At 39.1% G+C, this 17,250-nt stretch overlaps 1 pseudogene across 1 annotated transcript in view; it reads right to left on the reverse strand.

Annotated features, from left to right (window-relative positions):
* Positions 1 to 1,321: 1,321 nt before the first annotated feature.
* LOC146523685 (peroxisomal acyl-coenzyme A oxidase 3-like) overlaps positions 1,322 to 17,250 on the reverse strand; it is a 39,196-nt pseudogene continuing 23,267 nt past the window's right edge. Inside the window, exons 8-18 of the transcript XR_014873095.1 lie at positions 16,963 to 17,051; positions 11,795 to 12,090; positions 8,037 to 8,156; positions 7,838 to 7,958; positions 5,585 to 5,707; positions 5,361 to 5,474; positions 3,520 to 3,635; positions 2,631 to 2,805; positions 2,484 to 2,551; positions 1,768 to 1,854; positions 1,322 to 1,575 (exon numbers count right to left, since the gene is read on the reverse strand). The product of XR_014873095.1 is annotated as a peroxisomal acyl-coenzyme A oxidase 3-like (transcript). The remainder of the gene's footprint in view (positions 1,576 to 1,767; positions 1,855 to 2,483; positions 2,552 to 2,630; positions 2,806 to 3,519; positions 3,636 to 5,360; positions 5,475 to 5,584; positions 5,708 to 7,837; positions 7,959 to 8,036; positions 8,157 to 11,794; positions 12,091 to 16,962; positions 17,052 to 17,250) is intronic.

The following is a 17,250-nucleotide window of genomic DNA, read 5'->3' on the forward strand; positions in this document are numbered from 1 at the left end:
CTATTATGTTATGTAGCAATAATTAGAGGCTTAATGATATGGCCAGTCTAATTTATGTAAAGAGCCTAAAGATTTGTTGCAAGGCTTGACAATAATAATAATAATGGATTGCATTTATATAGCGCTTTTCTAGACACTCAAAGCGCTTTACAATTCACTATTCATTCACTCTCACATTCACACACTGGTGGAGGCAAACCACAGTTGTAGACTGACAAAAGCGAGGCTGCCATATCGCGGGATTTATTGGCCTGAAAAAGGCTTTTGATACAATTGAACACAAAATATTGTTGCAACATTGCTCAGCATCTCTGAACTCCTTCAAGACTGTTGGAAACCATTTCAGGAGACGACCTCATGAAGCTCATGGAGAGAATGCCAAGAGTGAGCAAAGCAGGAATCAAAGCAAAGGGCGGATATTACCAAGATATAATCTAAGATATAAAACACGAGTTATTTCACACTTTTTTGCTTACTACATAATTCCATTTGTTCATTCATAGTTTTGATGCCTTCAGTGAGAATCTACAATGTAAACATTCATGAAAATACAGAAAAACCATTAAATGAGAAGCTGTGTCCAAACGTCTGACCGGCAGTGTATATCAAACACTATGTAGCAATATGGCAAAAACCCAGTAGCGGTCCAGACTTTGGCCAAAATCGTTTTTTCGGTCGTTTGCAGGTGGACTTGCCGGCGTGTTTCGGATCACAGTCCTGTTGAATAGCCAGAGTGCGTCTGAGCCTCAGAGCAGGAACTGATGGTTCTGCTCTTTGTTAGAGAGCAAAACTCATGTTTTTGCTGCATGAAGTGACAAAACCAATCAGGCTTCGGGGTTTTTTTCTCTTAATTAAACTGTCATTTAAAAACTGTATTTTAAAAAAATAAAAGCTTCTTATTGGGTAAAATTTATATGAGCAAAGGGTGAAAAGGAATGTTTTTGTACAGAAGATACGCCACATTTTATTTGATGATATATACACATGTATATACTGTGTAATGCATCTTTCTATATCTAGTTATAGTGATACATGTACACAAGTCTGTGTGTAGATCTACAAATGTGATGAAAAAAAACAGCATATTGACATTTCTGGTGTGAAGTTAGAAAAACTGGACGCAGAGACGGTTAAACTACAAAAATATACCAGCTATCAACCAACAATCTTAGTCGAGGTCTTAGGGCTGCAACTAATCTTAATTATTGTTGAGTAGCACACAGTTTTCTTAAAGTTTAAGCACTCGTGTGCAACTAAATGATAATGAAAATGTCGGCGTGTGGAGCAGAGGATTCATGAAAGCTTGTTGAAATCTCGAGTGTCACAGTTTGTAAAGTTTTTAATGGGCTTGTTCAACATTTCCTAACATTTCAAGTTTGTGTAAATGTCAAGTTTTACACAAACGTCAGGCACTGGACAGACGTGCAGAGATCCTTTGCAGAGCACGACTGGGTTTTAGAGTTTTGGCCGCAGAGATCCAAGCACAGGTTTGTCTGAGCAGAACTCCTTCCACCAGGATGGACGCTCCAGCACTTTGCTGCCCTGCATTATTGTGGACCACAGGTGGTTGTAAATCTGCAGGAAGAGGACAAAGGAAAAGTGTTTCTTCACTTATTCAACACGGATTCTTACGCTTATTATCCTGAGATTACTTGTGTTGCGATGTAGCCAAATATAAATAAAAGTGAAATGTTTCAGTCCTTGAAATTTGACGGACAGCAACGTTTTTACGATACAACTAGATTTTCTGTGTTTGTATGCGTTTACCTGTCCATCAGCGCAGCCAATAGGTGAGTTGAGGATGAAATCAGTGGGTGCCAGGACGTCCACTAAGGCCACTGCATCATCCTTTAGCTGTGAGAGAGACAGAGCAGATTTTACAGTCAGGTCAAGCCATCATTTCTTCAATGTCCTTCTGTTCTATGAAGATATTCCCAAAGTACAGGACAGCACAAGTGAGACGGATAACACCAATAAAAAGGCGCTGTTAGACCATACATGGTCCAAACGATGGATGGAGTCGCTTTGAGGTCACCGACAGATTCTGAAGCTTTGAGTTTTTTCGCTGTCTTTGTGTTTAGAAATCAAATGTTGTGAATCGCAAATCTGACTGAGACCCAGGATACTTCTTCCTTCTCCGGTGGACATGTTAATCAACATGTGGACACACCCTGAAGCATACCAGAGTTTCGACTTTCATGGTACCAAAAGAGTCAAATGTCAAGTTTAAGATCTGCTTTACTCTGTCAAAGGAGCCACTCATGTGTTTTTATTCTCGTCTCTTAACTCATAAATACAAACAGCTGAACAAAGAACAAAAACACGACAGTAGAAATGCACACGTGTGCTTGTTACAGCAACCACATGTGTAATTGCTTTGATAATTAGTGAAGCTGTGCCCTATACATAGGAATGTATATGCATTTCTATATACTTGAGCAAATTCCTGTATATCTGCCATAAACTGATCCTTTCTCGTGTACCTGGGAGCAGAGAGTGAGGATTGCCATCTGGACCAGCTCAGCAGGCTCACGTCCACTCCAGTAATTACCTAGAAACAACAACACTGTGTTACCACATCACTACGATGAAGATTTCTCCGTGTATACAGCATCGAGCCCACTACATACCCTGGTACAGTGTCGCCATGTGGCTGCTGAGGCTCCACAGCCCATACAAGCCACAAAGTCTTCTTAATACTGGTCTGAGACCAGCTGGTGTGTCCTGATTAGTGGTCAGCTCATGAAATCTCTGCAGGCAGGTGTGCTCAATGTAGGCCATGGCCAGTGACCTGCAGTAGTAAACCTGTACACGGATAGTGGAGGAAACTGTGCTGACTGCAGACAGTAATGGGGGCATTTCATCAGGTTTCTGTTGACAGTGTAAATATTGTGTTCTGTGGATGTGGACTGTCCAGAGAAACAAAGACATTTATTCTGCAAAGAGATGTTGACAAATGTCACATTTCAGATATTATCAAGTACACCGACTGCTTCACTACTGACTGATCCATGGATCGAGGAATCAGGGAAGCCGTTTGGTTTCTATAACTTTTGGTGCAGTATATACAGTACTGCAGATACAGGCTAATGTCTGCATCGTGGTGCTGCACAGCCTGCTATGAATATTTCTGACCTGATCTGTTTACTATGATTTACATCCTGAGTAGACGATATAAGGTTGGAGTGGACAGACAAATCTTAGAGTGTTCATACTCTTTTCCCCGGACCATAAAAGCTTCCTGCTGACTAAGAGGTCCATCACTGACAGCAGCACCGGCTGTAACAGGTCATCTCAAATACTGGGTTCATGCCAGTCTGGAGTAAGTTTGTCTCAGACTTCATCTCCGCTCGATGAATCCAAATCAAACGACCTTTAGTTCAGTCTGATTTGGATAAAAAGCATCAAGTTTCTGTCCAAACTTCAGCCAGTGAAGCTGCAGATGATGCTGAATCAGAATCAGATGTTTGGATGTGAAGTTGGTGTATGTGTGTGTCTGCACACAGTCATTGGTCTTACTTGGCAGTTGTTACGGGCTTCAAAGTCATCGTTGCCCAACGCTCGCTCTTGTTCCAGCTTCTTCTGACTCTCCTCCAGCAGGAAACACACAAGCCACTTATAGGCTGCCAAAGGCACTGACAGACAAGGGGGAGGATGTTAGCTACACTGGAAAGGTTTCAATAATATGGTCTGTAGTCACGCTGAACCAGTCACATCAGAAAGGCAGATACATTTACATGTTTATGGCCAACTATTAAAAATCACAATCAGGCAGCTTACAGTGCAGAGAAGCAGACACATGCGGCTCTATCGGTTCCCCTTTTTATTTATGTTCCCCACCTCCCCTCCTTTGTAATCCCATCGATGGTGTTGGATTAGGACCAGCGTGCAGTGTGGGGTCGTCTCAGACCCACAGCAGAGGGCTGAGAAAGAGAACTGACCCCAGATCCTGAGGAGGGAGCCTGTTTCTTACTGGGTCAGCAGGGAAATGAACTTAACTGATATTTTTGTGTTTGTGGTAAAGTTTGTCAAATTTGCTCAATTAAACTGTTTAACTTTAAACAAAACTTAAACAACAGATCACAATCAGACTGCATTTGTTCATTTAATGTAAAGCTGAATATCAGGGCTAAGTAGAGCTGGGCGATGGAACGATAACGATATGTATTGTGAAATAACTTTTTCTCGATAGAAAAGTTAAACTATTGCGATAAGCCTCACCGCTCTTGTCCTCTTTAAAAAAAAAAAAAAAGAACAGCCAATCCAAATTAACTAGTGCAGAGCCGAACCAATCACAGCTGCAGCGTCACGTGACTTGTTACATACAGCACAAGTGCCAAGCTGCACATGTGTATTTGTTTTGGGAAGCAGCCAGCCGCCGTGCCGCCCGGGTAATGGAGGAAATGAGTGTGCCGACTAGAGAAAAATCAACCGAGAGCGTGACCGAAGGTTACCGAAGAGAAAACCGATGATGGTTCCAACGCCGGAGAGATTGTCGAACGGAAGAGCCAAAGAAGTTGCGTAGTGTGAAGGTATTTCTGATATTTCAAGTCTGACAAAAACAGAGTAGCGCGCACTGTAAATGTGCCGAAAGCAAGTCTGGAAATACAATAAAGCGGTGCATGCTCAATCTCTGACTGGAAGCGCTAATTCGTCATTCGGCTTTTGTCGACTAAAGTAACTGTTAAAACTGTTTGAAAAGCTCAGCTATACAACAAGGAGAGATTGAGAATTTCCTTTTAGTTCTCAGTTTATTTGATATTGACAAAAGTTAGTCAATTTTGTCTGTTCTTCTGTAAAACAAACTAAGATTTATTTTTAGAATTAATATTTTGTTTCTAAGTGGAATTGACAATTTAGTCTGTTTTGTTTGTTCTATTTTGAAACTTAAACGCTTTAGCGGCTGCCTTTTGTGTAGTTTGCAATATTTGCCTTTATTTATCTGAAAAAGTCTCATGTTCCTTAAGTACATCTACCCTGTTGAACTTATTATGGGAAATAAATATTTAAATCAAAACAAGCTGCTGATTATTTCACATTTTACTTGTGAGCAACGGCACATTTAAATCTTACAAATATAGTTATTTGGCTTATATCGTGATATATATCGTTATCACCTGAAATGAAAAAAAAAAACATATCGTGATATGAAAATAAAATCTCATATCGCCCAGCTCTAGGGCTAAGTGACTAAAATTCACTATACTCTCATTTGTGGAACACATTGAAAATTATATGTTTACCTCATTTGCAAATCTCGCTCTGTTTTAAAAGGTTTAGTTTATAAGAGGATCTGAAAGGAAGAAATTCCACTGTCTCATGTAAAAGTTGATTTGAAGCTGTAGCAGAAAGTAACGTACCTGCAGAATCCACACAGTCGTCCACTGTGAGTGCAGTGAACCTGCTTTTGAGGATCTCCTGAGACTCATCCAGAAAGTCCACGGTGTGAAAGGGAGACTCAATCCGCACACCATCTGACCCCCCATAACCAAACACCAAAGAGAGAAGCGTTAGTGACTGACCCAGCCCATTTATTGACCTTTACTGCAGGTATTTATAATCTATTGGTGAACAGAGGACTGACCACGCTGTTTTGCATGGAGCCAGGAGAGCAAATAGCTGCTGGTCTGTTGCAGCAGTACGTTGTTGTCTCCTTCATATGTGCAGTTTGGGTCATTGTCATCACGCAGATCACCCAGCCGATTCACTGAAATTAAAAAGGAAACACTGACGTATACATACAGTACTGTGCACAAGTGTTAGGCAGGTGTGAAAAATGCTGCAAACAAAAAAGCTTTCAGAAATATAAATGATGGTTTATTGGCCCCAAATGTATTCTGCAGCAGGACAACAAGCCCAAACACACAGCCGGTCATGAAGAGCCATCTTCAGCGTAAAGAAGAACAAGAAGTACTGGATGGTCCGGCCCCCACAGAGCCCTGATCTCAACATCACCAGAGAGATAAAAGGCAGGAGGATAAACCAGCTGTTCTCTACAGAACCATCCGAGGTGTTCTCTCAGTGACACGAGAACAATGTTGCTACAAAAATGGTGAGAAAAAGCCAATTAACAGTGGAAGAGAGACGACCATCATAAGATTTAAAAATATAGGTCTTTCCTACAGAAACATTTCAAAGAAAGGCAGTGAATCGATTCCTTCACCATCAAAGGCACTCAAACTGTGACAGGAAGAGGTCTGGCAGACACAGAGACACTGAATCAGAGGACAAGTTTCTGAGAGTTAACAGCTTGTGTGATGGCGGCTCACAGGACAACAGCTTCAAGCGTAATAGCGGTCGCAGTGAGCAAGTCTCAGCTTCAGCTGTGAAGAGAAGACTTCGAGCTGCAGGTTTGACAGGACGAGCTGCAGAAAGAAAGCCAGACAGACTGAGGCTTGTCTGGGCCATGAAATGCTACCACTGGACTACTGAAGACAGGAAGAAGGTGTTATGGACTGATGGATCAACATTTGAAATCTTCGGTTCGTCACGCAGGATCTTTGTACGCCGTCGAGTAGGTGAAAGCTCCACAGTGTGTGGCATCAACTGTCAAACATGGAGGAGGAAGTGTGATGGTCTGGGGCCATTTGCTGATCCAGGGTCGGTGACGTGTACAGAGAGAGAGGCTCCCTGAACCAAACTTTAACTTTACTGGCAACCAATGAAGAGAAGCTAGAACTGGAGCGATATGTGACCTTCTGTTTGTGCCAGTTAAAAGTCTTGCTGCGGCATTCTGCACAGTCTAAAGAAACAAGTAAAGAGACTTTTACAATAATCCAAACAGGACGAAATAAAAGCATGAAGAATCATCTCAAGTTCTCAAGATCCTTAGATCAGGGGTCTTGAACTCCAGGCCTTGAGGGCCGGTGTCCTGCAGGTTTTAGATCTCACCCTGGGTCAACACACCTGAATCGACTGATTAGTTCATTACCAGGCCTCTGGAGAACTTCAAGAAATCTTGAGGAGGTCTTTTAACCATTTAAATCAGCTGGATCAAGGACAACTTAAACCTGCAGGACACCGGCCCTCGAGGCCTGGAGTTGGACACTCCTGCTTTAGATGATAAAAACGGCTCTGAACCAGCCGTTTGGAGTGATGCTCTATTGAACTGTTGAATATGACACTGAGGTTTCTGAGGTTCGATTTAACAGAAGAGTCTAAGAAACTGATATGCTGTCTAACATTGAAATCATATGATTGGGAGCAATAATCAAATATTAATATTTTCATTCATCCAAAGACAAACATTTCAACATAAGATAGTAGATTTTTCCAGAGGTGCCACTTTGTCTAAAATAGAGTTACACTGACTGCTGAAGGATGACACATTTGAGTCCACATCACTAAGTTTAAATCAGCATCAAACATGGCAGAGAACCTTTCAGCAGCATCCTGGTTTATAATTCGTCTTGGAATAAAATGACAAAATAAAAAATATGCAGCTGTGGTCACTCACATGGAAACCCTCCACACAAACAGCAATTATAGTTAAATCCAAGGAGAAAACAAGGACCAGTGTGTGTCCTTTATATGACTGGGACTGGAGACATGCTGCCTAAAGTGAAAAGATTCTGTATTTTTGGATGAGTGCCTCCCTTTTATGACACTGGTTTGGTCAGGATGCACTGTGAGGGGCGTTATCTTCTCTAATCTTTTTTGAGAGGGCTTTGCAGATTATTTTAAGCTCAACATTAATATACTGGACAATAGCTGACATGCAGACTTGGATCAAACCAGTGTTCTGATTAGTAGATGACCTGCCCGTCCTCCTGAGAGACAGCCAGCCCTAAGTGAGCATGTGCAGGAGTGATATTGAGACAGAGAGAGAGAGACTGACTGACCAAGTATCCGTGTCCACCACAGGCCTCCCGGCACTCCTGGATGCCTCTTTGAGCAGTCCATGATCCCAGTGGTTTGCTGGAGCAACCAATTGCATGGATCTCTCTGCCCATCTCTGCCTGAGAAACACAGATATATTCAACTTTACTTCATAAAAACCGAGCATCCAAATACACACATGCTGCTTGCTTACTCACTGTGTCACTTTTGTCTTTCAACATCTGTCCAATCTGAAACTCAACAAAGTTCATGATGGTGGATTTGGTGAAGTTTTCAAGAGCATATGATGCCGCCAAGTACGGAATCAGACGCCATTGCTGGAAAACCACACAATAAGTACATGGAATATAACAACAGCAGCCACACTCATTCACTTATTTACTGTTGCTGTTCAATATTAAAAACATGATTCCCATAATACACTGATGGACTCAGAAAACTCAGAATATATACCAAACTTTATTTACTCTGCACTATGTCAGAATACAGATCATTACTGTATCTGAATTCTTCTTATGTGAGGATTTATAATTTCTGGATATTTAGCAGTTGAACTGCTTTTACATCTTCACTAACAGCAGTGTGATGGTGTGTCCCTGAGGAAAGATTCAAAGCTTCCGGTCCAGATTTTATAATTCATCCAACTTCAGTCATTTGTTTTATTGTTACTTTCCATTTCCATGATGTATAAGATATTTTAATGATTAAATTATACTTTAATTCCAATAATAAAAGCCTAAGCGCACACAATAGTGATGTAACTGCTACAAACAGTAACTTTAAATCTAAACAGAAAAAATATTTCTCACCACAACTCAGAGCTAACACTGAAAATAAGAATGAATAAAACAGCTCTGACAGTGGTTAATATCTAATATCTAATCTATGGATGGCTCCTAAGCAATGATTATTTTGTAAAACTGACCACGTTTTAGTCGCTTCAGAAAGGCAAGCTGATCTGATGGGCTCTAACAGTAAATGTCAGCAGTCCTTCAACCACAGTGCTCACATGCATAAATGTGCACAGCTTCCTCATTCTAATAAAACCAGGAATGCAAAAATCAACCTAAGATCCTGTTAAAAGTTTTCACACCACTGTTACGTTTGAGCAGTTATGTGCATGTGCAACTTTAACATTTCAATCCGAGCTCCTCTTGGTCGGCACTAAATCAACATTATCCAGAACCAACAGTTTCTCTGTTACTATCAATAACTCGCTGGTCTTCGTTTCTTCCCCTGTGAAAAGTTTGGGTGTCATCCTCGACAGTACTCTATCTTTCAATTCACACATTAATAATATTACTCGGTCTGATTATTTTCAATTGCGCAACATTAATCGTCTCCGTCCTTTTCTCCCCCCACATGTCACTGCATTCTTGTCCACAGCCTTGTTACTTCCTGGATTGATTATTGTAATTCACTTCTTTTTGGTCTTACTCAAAAATCCACCCACAAGCTCCAACGCGTCCAGAACTCTGCTGCCTGTATCATCTCCAGGACCCCTTCTGCCCACCACATCACTCCTGTCCTGCAGCAGCTTCATTGGCTCCCGGTCAAATATCGTATCAATTTCAAAATAGTCTTGTACACATTTAAGGCTATTCATCATCTCTCTCCATATCGCTCTGATCTGGTTAAGATCACCGCCCCATCTCGGTGTCTCAGATCTTCTTCTTCCCTTTCACTCTCCCCCCTCTCCCCCCGTCTTGCCACCATGAGGAGCCGGGCCTTCAGCTGCTCTGCTCCACGACTCTGGAATTCCCGACCTCCTGATTTAAGAAACATCTCTTCCTTCTCACTCTTTAAGTCTCAACTCAAAACTTACTTGTTCAAAATAGCTTATCCCACATAACCTAGCCACTCTGCTATTTTATTTGTTTATGTCTTATGCTTTTATGTTGCTTTTTATTCTACTGTGTACAGTGACCTTGAATGTTTTGAAAGGCGCTTTCAAATAAAATGTATTATTATCATTATCATTATAATTATTATTATTATTATCATTATTATCATTATTATCATCATTATCATTATTATTATTATTATCATCATCATTATCATTATTATTATCATTATCATCATTATTATCATTATCATTATTATCATTATTATTATTATCATTATTATCATCATTATTATTATCATCATTATCATCATTATCATCATTATTATCATTATCATTATTATCATTATTATTATCATCATTATCATTATTATCATTCTTATCATTATTATTATCATTAACATTATTATCATTATTATTATCATCATGATCATTATCATCATTATTATCATTATTATCATTCTTATAATTATTATTATCATTATCATTATTATCATTATTATTATCATTATCATTATTATCATTATTATTATCATTATTATCATTATTATTATTATTATCATTATTATCATTATTATTATCATTATTATTATCATTATTATTATCATTATCATTATTATCATTATTATTATCATTATCGTTCTTATCATTATCATTATCATTATTATCATTATTATCATTATTATCATTATTATTATCATTATCATTATCATTATTATCATTATTATTATCATTATTAATATTATTATTATCATTATTATCATTATTATCATTATTATTATCATTATTATCATTATTATTATCATTATCATTATTATCATTATTATTATCATTATTATCATTATTATTCTTATCATTATTATAATTATTATTATCATTATCATTATTATCATTATTATCATTCTTATTATTATTATCATTATCATTATTATCATTATTATTATCATTATTAATATTATTATTATCATTATTATCATTATTATTATCATTATTATCATTATTATTATCATTATCATTATTATCATTATTATTCTTATCATTATTATAATTATTATTATCATTATCATTATTATCATTATTATCATTATTATCATTATTATTATCATTATCATTATTATTATCATTATCATTCTTATCATTATTATCATTATCATCATTATTATCATTATCATCATTATTATCATTATCATCATTATTATCATTATCATCATTATCATTATTATCATTATTATTATCATTATCATTATCATTATCATTCTTATCATTATTATTATCATTATCATTATTATCATTATTATTATTATTATTTAACTAAACTGGGGATTATAGATTACATAGTATTAGTACACTGTGGTGTTATCTTTCACACTTTATGCGGCTAGCTTGGTGCAGGCAGCACCAATGAATCAGCTGCTAATATACGAGGCACACTTGGAAACCCTAACAGTCCAGGACAGTCCTGATCCTGAGAAGGGACCGGACCCATCCATCTGCTGGCCAATAACTTGCCTCAGTAACACACGGGGCCTCCTGTCCAGCATCAGAGCGACAAACATGAGCAAGCAGCTCGCTTACTAACACGCTGTCTATCTGCTGATTCCAGGTCTCTCTGTAGCTCTCCACAAGTAGTCACTGACTCTTGGACAACTCTTCTCACATTTCATTTCACCCCTCTGTCTGAAATCTTGCACCTGGTCGTGGACGGTTTATGTGCTCACTCGAGCCTTCAGTAGTTTGGAAATTCTAGTTGACATCAGTACGTTTCCCAACAATAAGGTTGCAAAGGTGTTGAGAAAGCTCCTGGGGTTAAACATCGAGAGGTTTCCTGTGTGACACCTGCTTATGAATGAATCAGCTGGTATTAATATTGACATCGTGGCAGTGCTGTCTTCTAATTACTGACAGGTGGCAGCTGTCAGGCTTCAGTGTCCTAACTTTCCATGCATTTGGCACCTCACTTCCTTCATGTGTTCAACACCTTTTCCCTGTTTCACATGTCAACTTAATTCATAGACATTTATGGAAAATGTCAAAAACACCTTCACAAATATATTTAGTTAGAAAACTGGGTGAAACTTATTTTACCCACTAAACGCTACCTTATATTATTACCTGTAACTGGTACTCTAAAACAGGGATTTCCTCTGTGTCTTTGGGTCCAAACTGTCTCCTGGCAGCTGAGAAGCGGATAGCCACTGTCAAAGCTAACTTCAGGTTGATAAGAGCCATCCTGGTGATATACACTCTGCCCCCTGATAAGGCACCAAGAGATGCCCCAAAACGCTTTTTAGGGTCCTGGAAGACACAAAAGAAACACTGATGAGGCACGATTAAAAACAAGATATTATTATTATTAGCCATTTATAAAATGGTCGTGTGGTCCTTCACAGGATTGCTGAATTGCGCTTCTGAATATGAAAACAAAATGATTATTTAACTGCACTGCTGATGTTCTTACAAAATCAAAACTTAAATGTGAATTCATTCATTTCTCGATCCCGCAGTCCCAGCAACTACATGCCATTCAAATGCTGGGCAGGCACAGAGTACTCTGACAGAAATATACACACGTGCGTGAATATTTATGCCAGTAATATGTGCCGCTTTGTTCGAAACATTTCAGGTGATTAATAAAGGTCAGTGAAACACTGCTGTAGGAGACGGCCTGAAGCTTCGGATTGAATCGACCTTTAAGCACCGAGTCACAGTCTGCTGATGGCAGAATTATTGCAGCCTGATTGCAGAAATCAGGCAGGGTAGGACGTCGGCTTTGTTAGGGAGATCTTTGTGAAGGCTTCCATAATAGGGGTGGGTTTTGATAATCGATTTATCGATTAAAATCAATTCTGGCTTGGATAACGGGATATAGATTCATTAAAATCCTGAATCGATTTTTTAATATACATTTATTTTGCCCAAAACGCCAGAATCTCAGGTTAAACCTCACAAAATTTCAACAACCAGCTAAAACAATAAATGAGAGCAGAAACACGGATTCTGCACAAAACCTGTTGTGAGAGAAAGACGTAAATGTTACAGAAAAGAATTGGTTACACATCAAAGAGCGAGACATTCAGTGGATTCTAATGTTTCTTTGTTTCTGGTGTGCAGGCAGGTCAGGCAGATATTTATTGTTGTTGTTATCATCATCATCATCAAAAAAATTAACCCAAATTCAAGAAAGATGGCACAAACACATTTAAAAGAAAAAAAAAGTTGGGACGGAGGCAACAAAAGACTGTAAAATGAGGTGGTACATTTTCTCAGAAAGTAAAGATGGGCAGAGGTGGAACAATTTCTGAATACTGTTAAAATAAAATTGTGAATCATCATCTACAGCACAAAGTGTTAACAAAAGATTCTGGAGCAGTTTTCTTTTGTTAACACTATATTAACAATCCAATATTGGATGACCATCATCTTTAGGCCCTCAGGTGGCACCGGATTATATTCTATTATTTAAAATATAGCGCAGGGCACTGAATTGGGTGATTCCCACAAGCTGTGATTAGTAAGTCTAGGTCATATTCTCCAAAACCAAAGAGACCTCAAGGAATAAATGGGTTTTTTCAAAATTCTCATCACCAATGTGTCTGGATCAATTTTTTTTATGTTTTTCGTTAATGTCATAAAAATCCTTATCATATAAAACAGATACAAATCTGCCAAGATATGTAAAAATCTATATATTTATGCCTAATAAATATGCCACATAATATATATGGTATTTAACCAAAGAAAATATTTAAATTTATTGAAAATTACTGTGTTCACGCTAAATGTTTCTCATCACCTGCTCAATAAAAAGTACTGTGTCCCTTTAAACTGACCAGCAGTCCCACAATGCATCTCTTCAGAAAGAAAATCCAAAATGGACATGTGGTCAGTTGTTCCCTCTTCTCTTACTTTGTGATGTTTTTGTAATGTTACTGAATCTTCTGTCGTATGGACTGGTTTTTATATAGCGCTTTTCTACTCTTCTGAGCACTCAAAGCACTAATGGAGGAGAGCAGCTGGTGCTGGTCATGTTTTAATGACCCGGGCGCTTGGAGGGCTTTGTTTCCTGAGGGACAGCAGGGATGAGGAGCAGGGAGATGGTGATCATGTTGCCCTGCGTGGGAGCTGTGTCGCTTTGTTTCTGTTTGATTACTGTACACACTGTATGGCTACAGTTATTGGCCATCTCCATTCAGTGCTAAGTCCGGTGAGCAGTGACCTATAATTATGCTGTTATGGCACCACTCCTGAAGTACGTAAGCACAGAGCCCACCGCCCACCGCCCCTTCACTAACTGGAGTCTTTGTTACACTCCTAGCTCGGATTGACTGGTTTTTCATCTTTTCATCACAATCCAGTTCTACCTAATGTGTGTTGTTGTCGTCATAGCAACGTGTCCGAGCGTCCTGCGATGTAATTAATATGCGACACGAGCGCTACAAAAAAGGTGGACGTCCACCTGCTGCTCAATCTGTGGCTTTGTCAACCTCAGGGATCCTAGGCGAACATCTGTCTTGCCCAAGGACACAATGACCGAGACTGTCCGAGTCGGGGCTCGGACCAGCAACCTTCCGATTACAAGACAAACTGCCAACTCTTGAGCCACGATCGCCCCCATCCCAAGTTACTTATAAAGTACCAGGTGTCAGGTACCATGACCTAATGGAAAACCCTGAAAAGAGTTTTTTAAGGACAACATCCTATGGAGCGTCTGAAAGTCTTCTAATCCCGGGTGGGATACTGTGGATCCAATCCAAAGTAAAGTCCAGGTTCAGACTGAGGCCAATGTCTATCAGTTCCTGATGACTTAAAGTAATTAGTGCGTTGCAGAAGGACACAACAACATTTTGTAATTTTAAAGTCTTACTCTTTACTGGAAGCATTAAATGACTTTGGTCAGAAGCACATCGATGGTTTATTATCCCCTATGTGCTGATGTTTAGTTATATCTGTGGATAGGCTTTGTTGGGTATTACAAGGTCTGGGCAAACACACAAACATGATTGGACTTTTGCCCTCAGAGCTCTCTGATCTTTCCCTTCCTGGGAGGCGTTCTCACTTGATATTGGCTCTCTGCAGTAGAGTATCACTTACTGTTCCTTTTACAACACATAGTGGTATTTTTGTGAACTAACACCTTATTTTATAAGTCTAATCTTCATGTGTTTTATCTTGTTCGATCACCTGCTTTTTCACAGTATTCATTCACGTTGTAGCTGGATTCACCAGCTTAGCTTAGCTCGTAGCCAACTCACTAGCAGCATGGCACCTTCACCTGTCCCTTCTGCACTTTCCTGCTCAGTGGTCCAAAGGTTTAGTTATGCACAGCTACTTTCAATACCACTGACATTTAGACTCTTTGTCCAATTGATCATCGAATTAACTTCAAGAATTACTTTCACTAATCCAAGGGTTCAGTTGAGGAGTTGAGGAAGTAATTTAGCCATTTAAATCAGCTGTGTTGGATCAAGGACATCTAAAACCTGCAGCACACCGACCCTCGAGGCCTGGCGTTGGACACACCTGCTCTAAAACATGACCATATCTTTTAGATCCCATTCCTAAAAGACTGCTCAAAGAAGTCCTACATTTAATTGATGCATAAGTGTTAAATTTGATCAACCTATTCACTACTTAAAACCCATCGCTTGACCCAGCTGTCTTAGCTAATTACAGTATAGGCCAATCTCCAACCTTCCTTTACATGAAGCCAGAAGACAAGAATTAGCTACGCTACAGCAATGTCGTAAAGACAAAAAGACCTGGATGACCTCTGCTTCTACATTCAGATAAAACTGAGAAATCGAGGAGGATGATGATGATGATTTATTTTTCACTTGCAGTTGCCTGCAGCAAAATTGGACCTCTTCCAGCCATACATACATCGCACAAATGTCACATTGGTGAGACAGGTCAGAACACGTAGCGTAAAGAAAAAAACTTCTTCTTTTTGCGTTATCAATTGATCCATTGGTGATTAAGCTGCGAGCTGACAATTGCATTAAGGGCATCTTCAGAGCTGACCAGGAGCACAAAATATCCTTATATGCTGACGATCTCCTGCTGTATATGTCAGAGCCTTTATGATCTCTTCCCGTGCTCTCGCCATTTTTGAATGTTTTGGCAAACTTTCAGGTTACAAGTTGAACCTGCATAAAAGTGAACTTCTCTGTGTCAACTCTGTAGCCAGGAAGGTTTCATTTTCAGATTTTCAATTTAAAGTTAAATCAGAGTATGTGACCTATCGGGGGTTAAGGTTACCCACTCATACAAAGGTCTTTATGAAAGAGACTTTGTCGCGCTGCTTGAGAATACTGAGACCGATCTTCAGAGATGGACCAGTTTACTACTGTCATTAACTGGCTGCATCAGTTCTATCAAAATGAACATACGACCCAAGTTCCTTTATTTATTTCAATGTATCCCATGCTACTTACCCAATAAGTATTTTATAACACTGACTAAGTATATCTCTGCATTTATTTGGAACGGCAAAAGTCCACGAATTCATAAAGATTTCATGCGGAGAACTAGGCCAAACTTTCAGTCTTATTATTGGGAAGCAAATATTTGAAATATGCTGTACTGGATGAGTAGTTTCACTACAGAGACTCCAGCTTGGCTCCAAATTGAGTCATTGAGTCAAACGTGCCTATGAGCTTTGTTGAGTCCAGCTCTCCCATTAGAACTGTACAACTAACCCTTGGCTGTATGACTCACTCAGAATCTGGGTGCAATGTAGGAAAAGGTTGGGGTTACACTTAATGTCAATTAAAGCACCTATCAGCTCAAATCACATGTTCCCACCCTCCATGATGGACTCTGCCTTTAAATAATGGGAAAGTAATGGACTTAGAAATATCAAAGACCTTTTTGCCTCATTCACGCAGCTCCTGAAGCAGTTTAATGTTCCTCTGGAGCATTTTTTACGCCATTTACAAATTCTCCACTTCGTAAAGAGTCGATTTCCTTTATTTCCAGAACTACCTGAGGAAACTTCTTTGGATAAAATTATTAATATAAACATCCATAATACCGCCCACCCCTAAGACACAGTCATACAGTCTAAATGTCAAATGTGTGGTTAAAAAGATTCATGAAGAGAACTGTAATGTTCATTCAGTACTCTGAAACACTGTGTGTACCATTCCAGCAGACCAACACTTATGTCTCTGACTGCAATAGCCAGTGAGAACATATTTCCACAGCATCAAGGGCATCATGTCTTTATTTGCTTGTGTTTTCCATCTTATTTTACAAATGCAGCATTTGCAGTCACCTACCCATTATCCAGTCCGTTCTGACCCAGCTTCTTCCCCATGTCTCCGACCAGCACACCAGGCAAAGCCAGCAGGGTCTTGGGATCTCTCACCTGGAGCAGAGTGATTACAGCTTAACTGGCTGTGTGTCAAATACACAAATCTACACAAACATCTGAAAATAACACACAGTGTAAGATACCTGCAGTATGACTTTATTTGACCAACTCTGCTGATCATACATGATTTCTAACGCTTTTAGAAATCGTGGTGTTCTCAAGTCTTTTCAGACAGTTATCATTTTTAAGAAAT

This window comes from Neolamprologus multifasciatus, chromosome 3 (assembly GCF_963576455.1).
Source record: "Neolamprologus multifasciatus chromosome 3, fNeoMul1.2, whole genome shotgun sequence".
NCBI classification, from domain to species: domain Eukaryota; kingdom Metazoa; phylum Chordata; class Actinopteri; order Cichliformes; family Cichlidae; genus Neolamprologus; species Neolamprologus multifasciatus.